The sequence below is a fragment of the Solea solea genome, chromosome 3 (genome assembly GCF_958295425.1).
Source record: "Solea solea chromosome 3, fSolSol10.1, whole genome shotgun sequence".
NCBI classification, from domain to species: Eukaryota; Metazoa; Chordata; class Actinopteri; order Pleuronectiformes; family Soleidae; genus Solea; species Solea solea.
In genome coordinates this window covers 19,689,807-19,700,719 of record NC_081136.1, presented here as the reverse complement: position 1 = coordinate 19,700,719, position 10,913 = coordinate 19,689,807, and the positions used below count along the sequence as shown (strand labels likewise).

Genomic DNA, 10,913 nt, shown 5'->3' with positions numbered 1-10,913 from the left:
GCAACCATGAAATGCAGAGCTGTCAATCACACACGGTGGGACTGACAGCTCTGCATTTAAATGTAAAATTAAATTTACATTGTGGACATGCAGCTCTACTGAAGAGGAACAGAGACCATAAACCCTTTAGAACAATGTATGCAGGGCACCAGACTAACTTTTTACTAGGAGCACAGTAGCCCCCCCTATAACTGAATGTTTTAGGAGAGCAAGCAGAACATTTAGGGGCGCACACCTTAAACATTTCCTCTCATTTTCACTGTATTACTGATCAATACTTCGATAATAATTGCAGAAATGTGCTGTTTAGAATTCCCAGTGAATTTGTATTGTGCACTTGTTTGTTAAAGAATAAGATCACATAAGAGACATTAAGTGTACATAAAATACCATCACTGTCGCTACAGTACAATTATTAACTAGAAGTGGCCCGGTACTGTCCAGTACACAGAACCGGCACTTTTATTTGTGTACTGGCACATTTCACAAGATGCCGGCAATCTCTTATCAGTCCAATTGATGATTATGGTCCAGAGCAATAATGTCTCAGGGTACACTATGTGACGTTCACCTGTTCTCGCAAAAGTCAAGTCTTTATTCCTTGAGTTTGGAGTTTTTATTTTCTATCTAATCTCTATCTGGAAGACGACCGCTGTGGCGACCATCATCATGCTTCAAAAGCATGAGTTAGCTCATCCACACACTCATACTTTCTGATATAATAAAAATAAACATGGAGCTGGCAAGTTGAGGCTTGAAAATATCAGAGGACCATGCACAGAAGGGATTAAGCTGGGATATTGCCCGGTATCCTGGACTCTTTGTTAAAAAATTAATAAATTGATAAAGGTGAACCTGAATTTTCATTAACACTAAAACAAGGCCAGACCAAAAGTTTCACTCCCAGGGCTGGAGTATGCCAGATGTAATATTATTAGATATTAATGTAGATGTTATGCAAGAATTTGATGCACAAGCCTGTTTTCTTTGTGTATTACCTTAATGACTCTGTCCTGGCAGTGCTGGATGATCTTACACAGCTCCTCTGTACCCTGAGACTCGAGACTCTGATGAAGGATCTGCTCAAACATCTAGTAAAACACAATTTGTAGTTTTGTACCTAACTTTGTGACATACATGCATGTAACACCAGACAAACTGACTCATATAGGAATATCCCATGAAATAATGATAATATATGATAATGTACTACACCCAGTTCCACAGTCTGTATTGTGGCATGTCTGTAGACAACTATATCTATTTAACTGTCCACTGAGTTATCAAACCGCAAAAAGATGTTCGCCTTTAGTTCTACTGTGTCCTTGATCAATGCCACAGTCAGAACCTCATCATCCAACTATTTGACAAACTCTAGTCAAACAGGAGCTACAGTGTAGGAAAATGATCAAGAAATAAAATGAGTGTCAATAAAATGATTAGCTCTCATAGAAACTTCCCATTGTGTTAACCAGTTAACCAATAACCCATATTAGACTGGTTAGTCAGTAGTTGAGGTTTCACCTCTCTCATGGGGATCTGGGCCCTTTGGACAAACACTGACGGGCTGCTCACGTCAAACTGTTGCTGCAAGACCCTCAAGGCTCAGGTTCACCACCTTCTCATAGCAGCTGTGCATCTTAACTGGATGGAAAGCCAGCATGGCAATCTTCTCCATGTGCTGAGGAGGAAGACAAGAAGGGAGAGGAAGAGATGGATGAGGCATGGACAGATTTGGGAAAAATGTATAATTGTGTCTCACAATAAATATACTACTGCAAAAGTATCACTAATGTTACACTAGACAAATGCTGTTTAAATCACAAACATATCTGGAATAGGAGTATAGGAATTGCGGATAGATAACATTTGTTTTGTAAAGATCCAGATTCTTGTGCTTCAACTGCGAAAATCCGAGTGCATTTTCTATACATAATCATTATATCTTGTGCTTCAATTTATTTTCTCATGTTATGGGTTTTATTTAAAGCGACACAATTTTCAACCTTCACGTAATGTCTCTAAGCAGGGATGGGAAGTATTTCTGATACATGTATTAAAAAAATACATATTTAAAATACAAAATATGCTCTTTTCTGGAGATGATAAAAATTCCTTCATATTTTGTACCAATATATTTCCATTATGTGTATTTTATTTAAAATACTGTAACATACATCCTTTGAAAAAAAGTGATGACATAAGAAGACAAATTGCAGGATGCTGCTTCAGATTGGACGTCATGGTGCTTGTGCCTACTTTAATTTGCCAGGACTTGTTAAGATCACAATTAGTCTACATAAGAATTGAATTGAGTCAAGCGATTACCGTCAGAGCTGAGTTTCAAGACTTTAGAGCTCACTCTGTCGTTTACATCGATGACAGTGTTAAAGTCGCCACATAAAATAATTTTGTATCCGACCAATAGCGCTTCTTTAAGTCTTTTAAAAAGTTGAAAAATGTTTGTTCTCTCATGAGAGGTGTACATGTGTATCATTCGTATTTTTTCTCCTCGGTAAAAACAATCCAACATGAGCAATCTACAAGGAATTAAATTAGGAATTCATTCGTTTTACGAATAATAGTGACATCACCAGTTTTAGAAAAAAGATCCCACCATCAGCTTTACTTTCGCCAATAGAAATTACACTTTGACCTTTGTTCCACATGCTGGATACCTTTACTCTTTACTTGTGTTCAGTCTCAGTTCTTGACAACATAATATGTCAAAGTCAGTTTTCAACAAGAATTTAATTTGTTGGGCTCTAAAAGAATTTGATTGGATGCCATGGGCATTCCAAGATGAAACTTTGGGTGAGGTCATAAATGTTTGGGGGGAAGCTATGGTGTGGGTTTGTCGTCATTTTATAACTTATACTACAAGCTTTTCTTTTCTTTTTCTCTACCTCTACAAAAGGTGTTTCATGATCATCATCAGGCTCTGGAGCGGGGAATTCAGGAGTGGGAGAGAAAGAGCCAAAGTTGTTGCTGTAAGGGGGGCTCTCTGCTACAGCCTGCGGGTAAAGCGGGGTGCCGCCGACTCGCTGACCCTGACACCTTATACCTATTCCAAGCCCTACCAGTAGAGGTCCCCCAAACCCCAATTTATGAGATGGAATAAAATGATATCAAAGTTTAGTTGGGGTGACAAAAGATCCACAATAAGACTGGAAACTCTCCAGCTGCCAAAAGAAGAAGGAGAGATGAGACTTCCAAAATTAAAGGAATACTACCATGCCGCCCAATTGAGATATATTGTAGGTTGGTGCAAACCAGACACAGTGAAATTAAATAGAAAAAGAGTTTGGAGAAAACCCAGTACAGAATATAATTGGGGATAAAGAAACATACAAGAAGATTCAAAACCAAATAGACACAATCACGATGTTCACATACAAAATATGGTTCAGCATAATAAAAAAATATAAGATACAGATAGACACTCATTTATTGAATAGGATAGCAATTTTACACCGACTAGGTACGATATAGGATTTAAACAGTGGACAACAAAGGGAATCACAGCATGGTGTGTTATGGTGAAAGATTGACAGCTTGAGAGTTTCCAAAATATGACAGAAAAAAAGGATTTAGATAATCAATCATGAATTCTGTGGATTCCTGCAACTTAGAGACTACTATATGAAAGAGACCAGGGTGGACTCCTCCTGAGAAGTGAATAGTGTGATCCAGAGCATCATAATCAACGCATACAAAGAAACCACAATTAGAATTATATTGGGACTATATAAAAAAATGCTACAAAATACATTAAAAAAAAGATGGGAATCAGGATTTAACATAAAACTTAGTGATGAAGATTGGCTAAGATTGGTATAATCTGCCAGACATTAGCCTCATGTATGAAACAAAGTGATTTTGAAGCAGAAACATATTTAGGTTACAAGGTCAGAGCTGCAGTGACTTCCTGACAAGTACAAATTAGCATTTCATGGGTTGTACTAGCAACACATATGACAAATGTTGGGTGGCTGGGAGATTTTTTTTTAATCAGTCTTGAATATGTCAAAGATTACCCACAATATTAACTTTGAAGCATTGTTAGTTTTGTGTAGCATCAGATAAAACATGTACTCCCTCCCCTCTTAATTTGAAAAGAGGACATTTGTAATATGGAAATGATTGAATATTTGGTGGTTTTGAGGACTGATGCAGGACAAAAGTATTAATCTTTTATGACAACAATTCTTGGGAGTGAACATTCCTGCCATATACTCAAGTGTATGGTGAAAACAATGTTCAGTGTTCTATTGATCTATTAATAAAATGTTTTCATTTGAATTCCAATTTGCCAAGAGACCTTCTTACAAGAAAGTGTGCCATATGCACTAACACAGTGGAAATGAATCATAATGAAGCCTGAGGGTTAAGGAAACAGTTTGTCATCAACTAAATCGATAGGTGTCCAAAGCCTGAGGGTCAACCTCTTTCCCCGGATGAAGCAGAATCCAGTCACGTTAACTGTGCGTTGTAAGAATGGAAAAGACTGTCATAAAAAATAATAATAATTACAACACCCACACTGTATCAACATTCAGAGTGGACTTAATTTTTAAGAATAGAGGGATAGATTTAGTGTATAGCCTACTTGTTAAATAGACAGGATACCTGCAGCAGCAGCACCAGCGAAGCTCTCTGAACAGATCAGCAATGTGACCCACAGTCCTCACAACCGAAGACGCAGCCGAAACACAGCAAGCGGTTCCGCGAAAACGGGAGCTTTGCAGCTGCGGGTCCGGGTGAGAGGACATCGGTTCTCACAGTGGAACTGTTCAGACAGAAAGTCTGGCTCCCGTGTAACGTCGCAGACAACACCATCTGCATTTAAACACTAAACTTTCGCCAAAAACAGCAAAGCGAAAAAGAAAAAAAGAGCATGGAACATTTACATGTGCATATATTATTATTAACTATATTTCGATTAATGCGTGTGTGTGTTTAAATACATGTGTATGTATGTATTTTCAATGAGTGAAAAGACGTAGTTACTGTAATTAACGAACACATTTTAGCAACAGCTCTTACTAGGAGCACAGTGGCCCCCCTATAACTGAATGTTTTAGGAGAGCAAGCAGAACATTTAGGGGCGCACACCTTAAACATTTCCTCTCATTTTCACTGTATTACTGATCAATACTTCGATAATAATTGCAGAAATTGCAATGTGCTGTTTAGAATTCCCAGTGAATTTTTATTGTGCACTTGTTTGTTAAAGAATAAGATCACATAAGAGACATTAAGTGTACATAAAATACCATCACTGTCGCTACAGTACAATTATTAACTAGAAGTGGCCCGGTACTGTCCAGTACACAGAACCGGCACTTTTATTTGTGTACTGGCACATTTCACAAGATGCCGGCAATCTCTTATCAGTCCAATTGATGATTATGGTCCAGAGCAATAATGTCTCAGGGTACACTATGTGACGTTCACCTGTTCTCGCAAAAGTCAAGTGTTTATTCCTTGAGTTTGGAGTTTTTATTTTCTATCTAATCTCTATCTGGAAGACGACCGCTGTGGCGACCATCATCATGCTTCAAAAGCATGAGTTAGCTCATCCACACACTCATACTTTCTGATATAATAAAAATAAACATGGAGCTGGCAAGTTGAGGCTTGAAAATATCAGAGGACCATGCACAGAAGGGATTAAGCTGGGATATTGCCCGGTATCCTGGACTCTTTGTTAAAAAATTAATAAATTGATAAAGGTGAACCTGAATTTTCATTAACACTAAAACAAGGCCAGACCAAAAGTTTCACTCCCAGGGCTGGAGTATGCCAGATGTAATATTATTAGATATTAATGTAGATGTTATGCAAGAATTTGATGCACAAGCCTGTTTTCTTTGTGTATTACCTTAATGACTCTGTCCTGGCAGTGCTGGATGATCTTACACAGCTCCTCTGTACCCTGAGACTCGAGACTCTGATGAAGGATCTGCTCAAACATCTAGTAAAACACAATTTGTAGTTTTGTACCTAACTTTGTGACATACATGCATGTAACACCAGACAAACTGACTCATATAGGAATATCCCATGAAATAATGATAATATATGATAATGTACTACACCCAGTTCCACAGTCTGTATTGTGGCATGTCTGTAGACAACTATATCTATTTAACTGTCCACTGAGTTATCAAACCGCAAAAAGATGTTCGCCTTTAGTTCTACTGTGTCCTTGATCAATGCCACAGTCAGAACCTCATCATCCAACTATTTGACAAACTCTAGTCAAACAGGAGCTACAGTGTAGGAAAATGATCAAGAAATAAAATGAGTGTCAATAAAATGATTAGCTCTCATAGAAACTTCCCATTGTGTTAACCAGTTAACCAATAACCCATATTAGACTGGTTAGTCAGTAGTTGAGGTTTCACCTCTCTCATGGGGATCTGGGCCCTTTGGACAAACACTGACGGGCTGCTCACGTCAAACTGTTGCTGCAAGACCCTCAAGGCTCAGGTTCACCACCTTCTCATAGCAGCTGTGCATCTTAACTGGATGGAAAGCCAGCATGGCAATCTTCTCCATGTGCTGAGGAGGAAGACAAGAAGGGAGAGGAAGAGATGGATGAGGCATGGACAGATTTGGGAAAAATGTATAATTGTGTCTCACAATAAATATACTACTGCAAAAGTATCACTAATGTTACACTAGACAAATGCTGTTTAAATCACAAACATATCTGGAATAGGAGTATAGGAATTGCGGATAGATAACATTTGTTTTGTAAAGATCCAGATTCTTGTGCTTCAACTGCGAAAATCCGAGTGCATTTTCTATACATAATCATTATATCTTGTGCTTCAATTTATTTTCTCATGTTATGGGTTTTATTTAAAGCGACACAATTTTCAACCTTCACGTAATGTCTCTAAGCAGGGATGGGAAGTATTTCTGATACATGTATTAAAAAAATACATATTTAAAATACAAAATATGCTCTTTTCTGGAGATGATAAAAATTCCTTCATATTTTGTACCAATATATTTCCATTATGTGTATTTTATTTAAAATACTGTAACATACATCCTTTGAAAAAAAGTGATGACATAAGAAGACAAATTGCAGGATGCTGCTTCAGATTGGACGTCATGGTGCTTGTGCCTACTTTAATTTGCCAGGACTTGTTAAGATCACAATTAGTCTACATAAGAATTGAATTGAGTCAAGCGATTACCGTCAGAGCTGAGTTTCAAGACTTTAGAGCTCACTCTGTCGTTTACATCGATGACAGTGTTAAAGTCGCCACATAAAATAATTTTGTATCCGACCAATAGCGCTTCTTTAAGTCTTTTAAAAAGTTGAAAAATGTTTGTTCTCTCATGAGAGGTGTACATGTGTATCATTCGTATTTTTTCTCCTCGATAAAAACAATCCAACATGAGCAATCTACAAGGAATTAAATTAGGAATTCATTCGTTTTACGAATAATAGTGACATCACCAGTTTTAGAAAAAAGATCCCACCATCAGCTTTACTTTCGCCAATAGAAATTACCCTTTGACCTTTGTTCCACATGCTGGATACCTTTACTCTTTACTTGTGTTCAGTCTCAGTTCTTGACAACATAATATGTCAAAGTCAGTTTTCAACAAGAATTTAATTTGTTGGGCTCTAAAAGAATTTGATTGGATGCCATGGGCATTCCAAGATGAAACTTTGGGTGAGGTCATAAATGTTTGGGGGGAAGCTATGGTGTGGGTTTGTCGTCATTTTATAACTTATACTACAAGCTTTTCTTTTCTTTTTCTCTACCTCTACAAAAGGTGTTTCATGATCATCATCAGGCTCTGGAGCGGGGAATTCAGGAGTGGGAGAGAAAGAGCCAAAGTTGTTGCTGTAAGGGGGGCTCTCTGCTACAGCCTGCGGGTAAAGCGGGGTGCCGCCGACTCGCTGACCCTGACACCTTATACCTATTCCAAGCCCTACCAGTAGAGGTCCCCCAAACCCCAATTTATGAGATGGAATAAAATGATATCAAAGTTTAGTTGGGGTGGCAGAAGATCCACAATAAGACTGGAAACTCTCCAGCTGCCAAAAGAAGAAGGAGGGATGAGACTTCCAAAATTAAAGGAATACTACCATGCGGCCCAATTGAGATATATTGTAGGTTGGTGCAAACCAGACACAGTGAAATTAAATAGAAAAAGAGTTTGGAGAAAACCCAGTACAGAATATAATTGGGGATAAAGAAACATACAAGAAGATTCAAAACCAAATAGACACAATCACGATGTTCACATACAAAATATGGTTCAGCATAATAAAAAAATATAAGATACAGAAAGACACTCATTTATTGAATAGGATAGCAATTTTACACCGACTAGGTACGATATAGGATTTAAACAGTGGACAACAAAGGGAATCACAGCATGGTGTGTTATGGTGAAAGATGGACAGCTTGAGAGTTTCCAAAATATGAAAAGGATTTAGATAATCAATCATGAATTCTGTGGATTCCTGCAACTTAGAGACTACTATATGAAAGAGACCAGGGTGGACTCCTCCTGAGAAGTGAATAGTGTGATCCAGATCATCATAATCAACGCATACAAAGAAACCACAATTAGAATTATATTGGGACTATATAAAAAAAATGCTACAAAATACATTAAAAAAAAGATGGGAATCACGATTTAACATAAAATTTAGTGATGAAGATTGGCTAAGATTGGTATAATCTGCCAGACATTAGCCTCATGTATGAAACAAAGTGATTTTGAAGCAGAAACATATTTAGGTTACAAGGTCAGAGCTGCAGTGACTTCCTGACAAGTACAAATGAGCATTTCATTGGTTGTACTGGCAACACATATGACAAATGTTGGGTGGCTGGGAGATTTTTTTTTAATCAGTCTTGAATATGTCAAAGATGACCCACAATATTAACTTTGAAGCATTGTTAGTTTTGTGTAGCATCAGATAAAACATGTACTCCCTCCCCTCTTAATTTGAAAAGAGGACATTTGTAATATGGAAATGATTGAATATTTGGTGGTTTTGAGGAGGACTGATGCAGGACAAAAGTATTAATCTTTTATGACAACAATTCTTAGGAGTGAACATTCCTGCCATATACTCAAGTGTATGGTGAAAACAATGTTCAGTGTTCTATTGATCTATTAATAAAATGTTTTCATTTGAATTCCAATTTGCCAAGAGACCTTCTTACAAGAAAGTGTGCCATATGCACTAACACAGTGGAAATGAATCATAATGAAGCCTGAGGGTTAAGGAAACAGTTTGTCATCAACTAAATACTGTAGGTGTCCAAAGCCTGAGGGTCAACCTCTTTCCCCGGATGAAGCAGAATCCAGTCACGTTAACTGTGCGTTGTAAGACTGGAAAAGACTGTCATAAAAAATAATAATAATTACAACACCCACACTGTATCAACATTCAGAGTGGACTTAATTTTTAAGAATAGAGGGATAGATTTAGTGTATAGCCTACTTGTTAAATAGACAGGATACCTGCAGCAGCAGCACCAGCGAAGCTCTCTGAACAGATCAGCAATGTGACCCGCAGTCCTCACAACCGAAGACGCAGCCGAAACACAGCAAGCGGTTCCGCGAAAACGGGAGCTTTGCAGCTGCGGGTCCGGGTGAGAGGACATCGGTTCTCACAGTGGAACTGTTCAGACAGAAAGTCTGGCTCCCGTGTAACGTCGCAGACAACACCATCTGCATTTAAACACTAAACTTTCCCAAAAAACAGCAAAGCGAAAAAGAAAAAAAAAGAGCATGGAACATTTACATGTGCATATATTATTATTAACTATATTTCGATTAATGCGTGTGTGTGTTTAAATACATGTGTATGTATGTATTTTCAATGAGTGAAAAGACGTAGTTACTGTAATTAACGAACACATTTTAGCAACAGCTCTTTAGCCACCTGGCCTGCTGTTTAGCTCATTATAATAATTCAAAATTTCACTTACCTCTACATTTTTGAGCATCTTGCTGTGACATGTCAATAGCCTCCCTCTACCACCAACTTCCCCAGTAATTCCTTGGTCAGCGACTGATGCTGCAACTCCATTACATGTTCATCCACCTGCTGAGCAGACACTAACCTGTTCACGTTTTGGATATTAATCCGCTGCTGCTGCTGTGGTGGGGAACTACGTTGCGTTGGAGTGTGATGATGGCCGATAATTATCTTAAAGCTACAGTAGTAGTTGAAATAAACTGCCCCTTTGTTTCACCATACATGCATGGCAGAAATGTTCGCTTCCAAGATTTTTTGTAATAAAAACATTACAGATTAATCCTCTACATTCTTTGTGCTTTTGGATTTTTTTTTGACGATATCTTTGGCTGTGTTGATGCAAATTGCTCCAAATTTGGTGTAGGTGAAGTTATTTTCCACTGTCAGGGAATATCAACATTTTTCATTATCATATAACACACAATTCAATCAATATCTGAAGCTAAAATGATGTGGGTGTATTTTAGGGATATCATAGTATGGTGTGAATGTGGGTTTAGGAATGAATGTGTGTGTGTGTGTGTGTGTGTGTGTGTGTGTGTGTCTGTGTGTCTGTGTGCATGTGCAACTCCAGGCACTTCTTTTTCTCATATCAAGTTCAAATCGACATGATACACAGGCACCGACACCTACAAAGAGGCTCATACACACATTCACTCCTTTGAGTAAAAAAAACAAACAGGCATCTTGAGGGACTTCAAAGACTTGCCCTCTACGTGAACCCAAACAAAAGTCTGGTTTTGTTTACACAGGTGCAATTACAGGTAAACACAATGTTTCACTTTGTTTGGGGCTCAATTCATCCTGACAGCCTCAGACGCTGAAGACCTCGACCTCATCAACATCAGTCACAATGTACTGAAAAGAAAAAGGTTAAATC

The 10,913-nt window shown here is 38.0% G+C and overlaps 1 long non-coding RNA gene across 1 annotated transcript; it reads right to left on the bottom strand.

Moving 5' to 3' along the window:
- Positions 1–748: 748 nt before the first annotated feature.
- Positions 749–10,057, bottom strand: LOC131457073 (uncharacterized). The gene is made up of 5 exons (XR_009239973.1): positions 9,984–10,057; positions 6,411–6,567; positions 5,885–5,977; positions 1,525–1,681; positions 749–1,091 (listed from the first exon to the last, which is right to left on the bottom strand). It is a non-coding gene; the product is annotated as an uncharacterized LOC131457073 (long non-coding RNA).
- Between the last annotated feature and the right edge of the window lie 856 nt (positions 10,058–10,913).